The sequence below is a fragment of the Plectrocnemia conspersa genome, unplaced genomic scaffold, assembly GCF_051122295.1.
Source record: "Plectrocnemia conspersa isolate PC_06_02 unplaced genomic scaffold, ASM5112229v1 ptg000013l, whole genome shotgun sequence".
NCBI lineage: Eukaryota > Metazoa > Arthropoda > Insecta > Trichoptera > Polycentropodidae > Plectrocnemia > Plectrocnemia conspersa.
Genome location: NW_028277177.1, coordinates 6,936,033 through 6,948,256, shown reverse-complemented (window position 1 = coordinate 6,948,256; position 12,224 = coordinate 6,936,033).

Sequence of the window (12,224 nt, the reverse complement as noted above, 5' to 3'; positions counted from 1 at the left end):
TGTTTTGCAACCACTCAGATATAAACAGGATAATAATTGAGAAAAATGATGGGATTCTTATGTATCAGAAGAAAATTACCACAGACTCCTGAGAAATGAATTAGTTATTGAAGTAAACTTGACATTTAGTCAACTATTTAATACAGTAATTGATAGTATGTGTAAGTGAATTGATTCCTGACTTTCTTTAATGTCAAAATTGGAATATTTTCATCTTCTGGAGAAGAAAAAATATACGCAATATGATGAAAACTTTCCAAATAAATTAATCAAAACACTAAAAAAAAATTTATGAAACATTATTCGATTATATAATATAAGATTAAAAACGAGCTTACTGTTCTATATTCGTGCTCTGAAATTGCAGCAAAATTTGTTTATAAACTTATAAAATTTATGAAAAAAAAATATTGAACCAAGTTTTCAGGAAGTAGATAAAATAGTCAAAATAATATTACTTCTTTAAAATGTTACTGTTTCAGCAGAAATTTTATTTCCTGCTCAATCAATAAACCTGCTCAAGCAAAAATCAATACTTGTTATCAAAGTACGCAAGTGACCTAAGCATGATTTTAATAGAAAAAGGACTCATTATAAATTTAAAACAGAAAAGCACATTTTACGAAAGCGTAATTTAAAAATGTGTTTTTAAAGAACGAATAATAAAATAAAAATATTCATTTTATTAAATTTTTTTTATTCATATTATTCATTTACTGCACACCCACCGTACGCCACTGGTAAACACTAGTATAGAAACAGGTTAATTTGAGAAAAACAATTAAGCAACGAATCTAACGATATAGCCTTAAACGTAATAAGCTTTATTTATATGAATAATGTAATTGCTTTTTTAATATAACATTCCATCAAACGAAGTTTGTCACTTCATGTCTTTAAAATTTATTAAAAAGGGCATATTTTAAATCTAGCTTGAAAAAATTTTTTTTTTATGTACTTTTTCTTTAAACATGTCTTTTCGCATAAGTGTTGCCAAATACAAACATGAATTTTAGAGCATATAATTTTAAATGAACATGTTTGTCACCTGAAGACAGGTTTTTAAATAATATTTTTAATTTTTTTTTTAATTGTCAAGTCGAATAGATTTTTTTAAATTAAAATGTAATTTACACTTTCATCAATATTTACAAAATGCTGATAAAACTGAAGTTGGAGCTCAGAAAATATATCCAAGCAATTTTTTGTGAAAATAGAAATTTCAAAAATTTATTTATTTTTTCCACAATAGCAGAATAAAATAATTTGTGACTCAATCAACGCCAATTGTCGTCAAAATGACTGTGACGCATTGTAATTTTAATATATAAGCACTGTTTTATTGTATTTTGAAGTTAAATCAATTGCTTTAAACTACTGTATGGCATAGTCAGAATATTTGATTTTTATTTATAATACGAAAAATTATAGAATTAACGACGGTTTAGTCTATGAAAACGAATATTGTTCACCTTTGACGCATGATAGTTTGAGATATATTTACAAAAAACCGGTTTTTAAATAGTGAAATAAATAATAAGAGGCTTGGAACACTTAAATTTTAATTAATAAAACCCTTATCATTTTTAACTCATGAAAGTTACATTGCTATTTAATTGGCTATTGATGTAACTCACAATGTGCTCAAGCCTCTGAGGAACTGTTTTTGCCGAAAGACTTAAATATTGAAATGTATGTATTTTTCTGGAACAATCAAACGAAAATGACCTAATTAATTTACTATCGATAATGTTGAATAAATAAGATACTAATGAATTGACAGTAGTCATAGTGTTGATTTCCTTTTTTTTATTTTTGCAGTGATGAAAAAAATGCTTTTGAATTATTTAAATTTGACCGTTACTTTTCTGCGAGTTGTAAATATTATGTCTAGTGCATAGTCCGGTAATGATGACATACATATTTTGTATTATTTTTTACAAATATAATGTCATCGCACAAAAAACGAAATACTTTGTTATCTATTTCGATAGCAAAATAAATTATACTCCACTCGGCCTTAAAAGTACGTTTAATAGTTTTTTTATTGGTTTTTACAGTGACATGATGAATATTAACGGGTAATAAAATGAGAATAAAATATCAATACCAAAACATCGATACAGGTAGCACTAAAGATGCTGTCGAATTATAACTGCCTAATAAAACAGTGGAATGCTAAGCAATAAGAGCACCATATACGCTCATATCTCGAAAATCCTCAAAACGACGGTTGACCGTTCCGTTGTAGCTCATAATTTAAAAATTTAAAGAGTTATAAAATGTTAAATCTATTGTTAGTTCCCGGGCCAGTTTAAAATAGGCAGCGGGCCGTAGTTTGCCGACGCCCGTTTTAATTAATTTATCTCAATATTCACCAATGAAATTCATATTAAATGAATGTGCATACGTTTTCATTGTATTTTATAGAAAAGTATTTTATTTTTAATTAGTCTACAAAACTATTTATATTATATAATATCAAACATAGCATGAATTCAAGTTAAGCTTAATTATTCAAAGACTTCCGGAAATAATTTATCAAGTAAGTCAAATACTTATTTATTTATCGGTATATAAGTATTGTCTGCCGACACGTCAAACTTACAAAAAATAAAAAAGCGACGCATAAAGTAATTTTTAAGATGCTCATATACATACATACATATAGATCACCGTCACATATTAATAAATATATGCTTTGTAGACAACATGCTGTGTGCTGTTTACGGAAAGTAAATAATGCATATTATCTTTTTAAATTTGTGATACGTCAGCATCTTTAATAAAGAATAATAGATTATAAAAGATTATCACGCGATACTATATTGTAACAATCTTGAAACCATACTTTAGTTTGCATTCTGTGGTTTTTAAAATGTGAGCGCAAAGAGATCTTTGAAAAATATGTTTCGTGTTAAATGTAATGCATAAGTATTTTTCTAAATGTGTAAGAAAATTATGTTGTAAAATAAATATTAATAATATTTGTTAATATAAATAACATAATGTTAATTTTCACTATTATGAATCAAAACAATCAATATGCTAAAATATTATACCCATATGTAAATATTGAAGAAAAAAATATTAAAAAGCTTTGTTGATAATTTAATTTTTTATGGTGAATTTTTATAGTTAACATATAATTCTATTATGTTTTTGTAAGCAACCTCTTTAGTAAAATTAAATTATTTAGTTTCTCGTAAGCCTCAAAAAATTCTGGTATTTTAGATTATTTTTTGTGCTTATCAGATTGTTTTAATATACATCATTTAATAATTGAAAAAAAGTTTTGCTAATAATTTTTTTTTTATTGTATTTTTTTAAAATTGAAGTATGGATTAGTATATTTTATCTTTAATAAATTGTATATATGATTGTATTTAAAATATTTTAAATGTTTTGTATAATCTTTAATTCTTTGATTATACTTTTAAAAAGGTTATATGAATAGAATAATTACCTTCAATGCTCGATATGCATAAACGAAACCATTGACACATGAAGGTCCCTAGAGTGCATGGAATAATCTGATCAACGCATTACATTTCCATTCCATTAACACGACATTATTCGCAACACTTTCAATTATTATTTTATTTTAAATTTACACATTTAAAAAATATATTATACAAAATGTATAAATGTGAAATTTAATAAAATTTACTGCAAGTCTTAATTTCATTTTCACGCGTAATATAACAACTTAAAAATTGTGTTAATTACTTATTTTCACACTAAATCGCGGAAATAATTGTTAAGGAGCATTCCCGGGGTGCGATAACAAAAGGGGGTCCGACGATTAATAATAATTTTGAATTGTTTCGCCGGACCATTTACTGCTTTGTTAGATTGTCGACGTTCGCCCTGTTCGTTCTATATTATTATAATAGTGCGTACATATCTATAAATACATTGTTGGTGGTTAAAAAGCGTATTTTTCCTTTGTGAATGGAGTACAAAAGTCCAACCAGATTTACAACAGCACAGTTGTAGCTGGGCCGATGGGTCAGTATTTTGTGGCCACCCTGTGTGCCAGCACGCTAGCCACGCATTACCGGCTCTGGATGTTTTATGCAGTCGTAAATAATTAAATAATTACGCCAGTAATTTCGCATTATGTTAAAACGAAAGGGGTGAACCTTTCGTGTTTTCAATAGCAGTCGGTTTGATAGAGATTTTTTACTTTGATTTGTTTGTGGCCGTATTGATTCGTTTGTGTCCACTATACAATGTTTGTCATAAATTATTTGCTGATTTTAATTTATTAAAAAATGTTGAATAAGGCGTTTTTATACATGTTGGCTTAGTTTTGAAAAAATCAAGATTACTTTTAGGAAATACCAAATACCAAAATAGATTATTTTTTTATGATTAGGGATTGCAATACTGATAATTGTAATATAAATAATACCGGCATTAGAGCAAAAATCCACATTTGATACTACCGTTACTACAACATTTAATACTGGTAGTAAAAAAAAATCCATTTAAAAATAAAATACATTTTATTTGTTCAAAACGATATATTCATGGCCTAGAACTACAAAAATGACGATGTCTAAATTGCTTAAAGTAGAAGTAGAGAATAAAATAATGTTCATTGTAATGCTTGTACTATACTCTCTGGAAGTTGTTCGAACCGAAGTTCAACTGAAGTCGGCCGAGGTCGCCGACTTCCAAGTAGCGGCCACACTGCCACAAATTTCATATGCCGTCCGGACGTCCGCACGACGACTGCTGTCATGTACAGCTGGCATATTTGCGCGCGATCGAAAAATGTGCCAAATAATCGCAATTTTTAAATTGTCATATTATTAAAATTACGCTACTGAAAAGTTTGTGTGGGCACTCACCAATACAATATCAGTGAAAACTTTTCGGTCATAAATATTCAATTTACGCAAAACCTTAGTCGGCTTTTGCAAAATACAATAGGGTAGAAAAATGATACTTCAGAATATGATCACCTTATCTGTGACTATCCTAGAATTTGTCACCATCGATTCTAAATAAAAATTCGTTATGGTGTGACATTTATATAAACTGATCTAGGAAAATACATAAGGATATTCGAAACGATTTTTTAACAAAATCAAGTACCACTAATTATTTTTTAATTATTTAATTTTATATGAAAAAAAATAATAACGATATCTGTTAGAAGAATATATAATACTATCAAAAATATAATTAATCCCTTTTGGTGCCCTAAAATATTCAAAGATGTCAGTAAGAGTCTGTTGAAGTCCCCTGATAAGCATGTGGTATTAAACATTGACCACGTGACTACAATGTAGCGCTCAACGTGCGTGTTGACCATAGGACGCCTACGCGCATACTGAAATTGAACCGAGCTACTCGTTCTATTTCAGTTTGCAAAAAAACATATCATTATCTCTCTCACTGTCATCACTTAACACGCGAGAGAGCGAAAAGGGAAGTAGGTATCTTACCGCTCGCGCTCGAAAGAGCAGCTCCAACTTCGATTCCTTTGACTTCGGCCCATTTGCCGACAATGTTCGGAAGCGCTCGAAGCTGGCCAAGTCGACTGAATTACCCCCACTTTATCTTCCGTTCTCGGTAACCTCGGCCAACTTCCGAGAGATTTTAGAGCGGGCAGAACCGAACTCGACCGAAGTAACCCACTATATTTTCTGTTTTTGGTCAACCTTAGCCAATTTCCAGAGAGTGTAGTCCAGGCATAAGGTATTATTAATATTACCCTCAGTAAGGTTATCAGTGTAGGATGTTAAAGTAGAAATTTATTATGCAATATTTACGTATCTTTTTATTCTATAATATTTATGGCTTAAATATTATAGAATAAAAAAAACACTTATAACTTAAATTGAACTTATGTTACTTATATTATAAGTAAAAATAAATATAATTAAGATATTCTAAAATATATATTATTGTGCAATAATTTAAATGACATAACTATAACAATCATTAATCACATAAATCTGTTTTTAGCTAAATATATTTTGCATTTTAAACAGACAGATTAAAACTTTTCTACGCCTTTCTTTCTCATAAAGTTCTTTCGGATAATCATAATTGACAAAAAATAATGAGAAACATAGAAAAATATTTAATTAGAATAACTTGTTTAGTAGTGATTAATAACTTGGTATAAAAATTTAGGAGCCATCCAAAAGCAGTCAATTAAAGACGATATTTTTCTAGACTTATTGTTCCAAAATTAAAATGATTTTTTCCGATATTTACAAAATATTTTTTCCGACAATATAGTAAATGAATGAAAAAGTGAAGAAGTAAATGGAGCAAAAAAGTTTATTTTGATTAGTACTCGTAAACAACACATTAAATGATTAAAATTTAAAGAATTTTTAGAAGAACCTGAACGAGAGGAAGATTGACTAAGTGCTTCTTATTGATTAAAACATGAAATATGCATAAATAGACAGACAGATCATAAATTTCGGTCACTTAAATTAAAATATGACCTGCTTGTTACCAAAAAAATATGAAGATGTCAAAAGTTAATAATTCTTTATTTAACATCTTTAGAAAAAAAGCTTCCAACTCTTGAATCCTTGGATTTTTTTGCAAAATTTAAAAGCATTGATACTTTACAAAATATTACATCATAAACTTAACAATAAAGTATTTTATTATTACCAATTAATTAAAATAATATTAATTATGTCAATATAGGTAATACAGGTATTAACTGTTTATTATCTCGGTAATATCAGTTTGAAAATCCGGTTACTATTACAATCCATAATTACAATTATTTATTTAATTAATAAATAATATTCTAAACAAATTTTAGATACTGTTTTAATTGGAGACTGAAACTTTTTTTAAAGAAAATGTGAGGATTTTTAAACATCAAAAATAGAAAAATTAACAAATATATTTGGTTATAAAATACAAGGACAAATAATAAATTAAGTTTTTACCAATAGCAAAAAAATACATTGTAAAGTAAAAACAGCTTATTTTATTGTGTATTTTTACATAGAAAAACATAATGTTATTAAGATAAAAAAAAAATATAATTTGAAAATTGCTTTTCAACAAATTAAGATAAAAATTAGAACAATGTAGAAATATAGAAGTCAAAGTATTAAGAATAGCTAAAAAAAAGGCATGTAAAGTCAATAGATGATATAAAAAATAAATCAAATTAGATGTAGAAAACAATAATAAAATTAATATATCCAACTCAGAGAAACGACATAACTAATATGGAAATTGATGGAAATATATATAAAGATCCTCATATAATAGCTGAAAAATAAATACATACTACATTGAGAGTATAGAAGAGATTGTGAATTCAATACCTCAGTTTATTAATTTAGTACATTATAGTAATAAGACATTGAATGTAAAATTTAGTTAATTTAAATCAGTATCTTTAGAAAAAAATCATAACATAAAATATAAATTAAAAAAAGGAACCTGTACTGATGAATTAGATGTAAATTTAATTAAAGAAAGTTCAAGAAATCTCTAAAGAATAAAATGATTAACGAATAGTTAAGCTATCCCGAAAACCACTTGACAATAGATCAGCTTATTATTTTGACGGACCATGCATATGCTAATTTTGATGTCAAAAATAGTACGGGCCTTTTAATGTTAGATATAGAAAAAGCTTTCGACATGGATTAACGGTTTGATTAATTAAATATACAAATATAAAACTCTCGACTATCTACTACGCTTATACGTTCATTCTTAAGATGAATAAACTATGTGGGTTTACTAAATAATGAATAATAAAATTCCAGTTGGAGAACCAATTGCACACAAATTAAAGAAATCTTAAAACCTTAGCTTAAAATCAACCAGAATAAAACGGATTCAATTAAATTTGGAAACGTAGATAAAATTTGTCACCGCCACTCAAAAGCAAACAAAGACAGTAACTTAGAATGAAAATATAGCGTTGAATACTTGGATTTGCACCTGGACTCCAAGCTATTAAAAAAAACACATTTTAGAAGATTGCTCTAAAGGGCTTCAGACACTTAAACCCTTAGACTAATGCTTATTATACTGTAGCTAATAACGAAATTGTAAAAATGAAATTAGTTATAAGCTAATAACATATATTGTATACAATGGTATCTTTGTAAAAATAAAAAAATGTCAAGTCTTTAGTTAGCAACTGAAAGTTTTACCCCCAATCCTAATACGCAGCGCCAATTCGCGTGATTTGATTCTCTACAAAAATAATATCTGTGGTTTGGAAGCAGTCATTAATCCACAAACAACCCTATATAATTTTACGGCGCAGATAGAAGAACAGACGCAATTTGCCGACCGTTCTTTTACATCTCTGACTCTGGCCATTACAATCGTTATACAACTCTGTCTGTTATGTGAGAGTTGGCGCCGTGTCCAATTACAAAGTTTAGTGCCTCTTTTTATGGGGTCATTTATGCGAAATCTGTAAATTCATATACGCACATAAAACACGGTTATCATCGCGTCGGCGAATGCATTCGGCAGTTAGAAACTTTTCATGGCACCTTTAACGGGCCGCCGCCTCCGCCATATTAGTCGGGGCCGAAATGCTTTACGACCACCTCGCTACTAGTATCGACTCGTCTCTCTAGTTATCTACAGTTATTATATGAGGTCCTGTGGTTACGATCCCTAAATGTATGATTAAAATGCGAACGAGAATTAGAAATATGTTTGCAATTATAGACAAACAGTCCTATTAAGAGTCACAGAATGAACTAGTTTAGATAGAAAATTCCAAGTCTGATAAAATACAATTAATAAAGCATTCAATAAGGGGTAATATAAATGAAAAAAACACCAGCAATTATAAAAAATATATTTTGAAGTTCACAATATATATTTGAATTTTCCAGTAACCACAGTCGATACAGTTTTATTGTGGACGTGATAACGTTTCTATTGTACATTTAGCTACACTTAATAATATTTAACGATGATCAATAATAGCTATCACACATATTTTTAAAATAAAGTACTTATTTGTGCAATAAATTTAAAAAAAAAAAAATTGTGCAATTAAATTTTGTATCTTATTTCCAACTGAGTTTGCTAGCTCTCGCAAACTTGAAATGCGATTTCTCCATAACAGAATTTGGTGTCAATTATATCAGAATTTCGAAATTTTGAGCTCAAAATACTCGCCGGAACTCGAATATGTTATACAGATAATAATTAAACGTATATTTCTATCGCTTTCACGTGAAAACACGTGTAACGAGCGCGAAACGCGTTCGTTAGCTCGCCACGTTAGTGCTCACGCGTACTACGTTAGAAGCAATTACGTTTTAATTACAACACGATGCGATACAGTATTATTTATGATACCATATGAGTTACATACATATATTTAATGATGTGCACGAGCAAAACTTAAAAAAACATCTAAGAATAAATTAACAATGCTTATGAAAGATTTATAGCTTTGTTTCAATATTTTCTTATTAAAAAAATTGAATTTGAGGTACGTCCAATACATTAGGTGTAGTGCTTTTTTATTTATTGTAAATCCGTTACACTACAACAGCCGTTAGTTACAATGAAGTAAACACAATCAACAACCACTAAGTAAGTAGTGAGATATATATATATATATATATATATATATATATATATATATATATATATATATATATATATATATGTCAATGCATTGAAAAAGTGAAATTAGCTAGATTAACTTATTTCGAAGCTCAAATAATGCAAGGGTTAAATGTCAATTGTATATTTTTCTGGTGCCCAATGGCGTATTGTTTGAGCAAAATATAATAAACAAAAAGGTATGAGTTCTCTGTATTTATAAAGATAATAATGACGTACTTTGACACATTGTTTATGCATTCCTTTATGTTTAAAAGAATCGTTCTTAGCTCTGGACATTACGAAGGTTTACCGAGGTAATCGGATCAGTGTCAGTCAATTGTTTAAATTATGCAATTGTCGATTATATATATGTGAGTGAGAGATAGGGAGTGCGTTACATGCGTTCTGCACGGTCCCTTCTTCTCACTCATTCTCGTCCCTGAACATGAGGGCGAGCGAAAAGGAATGTATCTCAACGTACGCGCCTGATAAAGACCCTCGCAAGAATATATATTAACAGTTTTAATAACTTTATATTTAAAATAAAAAAAACATTTATAGATTGTTTTCGATTATGACAGATAGTGCTCCATATAGAACCAGTCACAATAAAGATTTTATTGTTTTATCTTAGCATGATATTTATTATATAAAAAAAATACTTTTCTTTAAAATAGTCAATTCTATACGAAGCAGTGTCTTTCAGATCAGAAAATGAGGATAATGATTTGATGAACACTAATGTTCGTTGGCTTTGCAGAAGTCTATTCCTCATGAGGTTTTTAAATTTATTAGAAGACATGAAAAGTTTCCTCTCTGATATAGATGATAGTTACCTTCAATTAACAAACAAGGAGTGGTTATAAAATTTATGATTCTTTGCAGACCTTAGCCTAAAGCCCTTGCAATTTTAAATCTTGAATTAATTATGATACGTTCAATTAAAGTTTTTTATTTTTTTATTAAAAATATTGTTTTTTTTTTATTTTTTTAATAAATTAAATATTTTTGAATAAAATATTTAAAATATTATATAAAAATTCTTAAAATATTTTTTTGAGCAAATTAAAATTATGAACTACATTTCTTGTGCATTAAAAAGTATATATGACTCAATTTGATCCAAATAAAATAATTCTTGAAATTAAAATTTATGGAAAACAATTTTAGATGGGATTCAAAGATCTTGGAAAGATTGAAAATATCACATTATTTTTTTAAATTTCTTTTAGATAGATATCAATATAGAAGAAATCGCAAGTCTAATATCTACAATATTTGTATGAGCTAGAATTGAAAATAATCAAACTTCAGAATGATTTATATTAATAATCTAAAGATTGAATTCGGAAATACTCTAAAGATAAATACCTAATCCTGACAAATGTGGCTCAAAAATTAATGTCTTCTGCATTTTCTGATGTGAACATTATAACATCGAATATACAAAATTCTTTGAGTGAAGAACATCTTAACCAATGTTTACGATCATATCTTTCATTGTATATCTCGATTTTAAAAATATTGCTAAATATTGGCAGTGGCAACCATTTTATTAATAATATTTATTCTAGTGTAGTATTTACTATGCTACTACTTTTTGTTTTCTACGTTACTTTTTTATATGATATAATATATTTTAAATTGTAATTTTACTATTAAAATGTTTAATGAAAAATCTTAATTCGTACACTTTGCATAAAAGATTAATATGTATTCCCTGCATATTGGTAGATCGCGATGATTTTTAACATGAAGGAGTAAATCGAAACTACAAAACGATTGGGTTGTCCTGATTTATTTAATGTTAGCTACATGGAGCTTATCTGGTTTATATTATTAAATTTTATTATTTTATAATTTTTTCTCTTTCTTACTTGGTATTACGATTTAATGTATCGTTTTTAATATATATTTTGTGTATTATATTAATACAAAATATTGCTTGTTTTTACTATAGTGACGCATTGAGTTAAGATATTGCTAATTTAATTTAAATAAATACACGTTACTGACTGAATTGAAAAAGAACACGATTCTTACGGGAATTAAATCCAGGTATTTTTAGTACTAGTAACTGACTAATATCATTGAGATATGGTTCTGGTTATTTTATAAAATGCAACACAGTTTTCTATGTATTTTCAGTTAAGTGTGCTTAGTTAATCGAATACGATTATTTTCCATATAAACATACTATTTCTGTAGGTAGAAATTAAAAGGTTAAAGTTGTTTTTTTAGTAAAAAATACTGAACTAAAATTGTTGTAATAACAAAAGCAATATTCTGATGGAGTACAGATCTGCTTCTTTAAAGCTATTTCAAAATATTTTTATAGAATGCTTGATTGACTGTAAAATGTTTGCTTATAATTCCACTGCTGTCGATAAAAAAATATTTGTATAGTCACTAGTATATACACTAAATCATTCGTTAGTTCTACGATTGTATTCATATTTTACTAGAATAGTTGGCATTTTGGAAAAGATTCGTATCTAATTTTTTTTTCTACAATCAGATTTGTGGCACATAAAAACATTTTTAAATAGAGTGATATCTATACAGGCTTTTTCTCAGCTTAAAAATGTATCGGTGGTATATGCGTTACACACGCAATTAAATAGCAT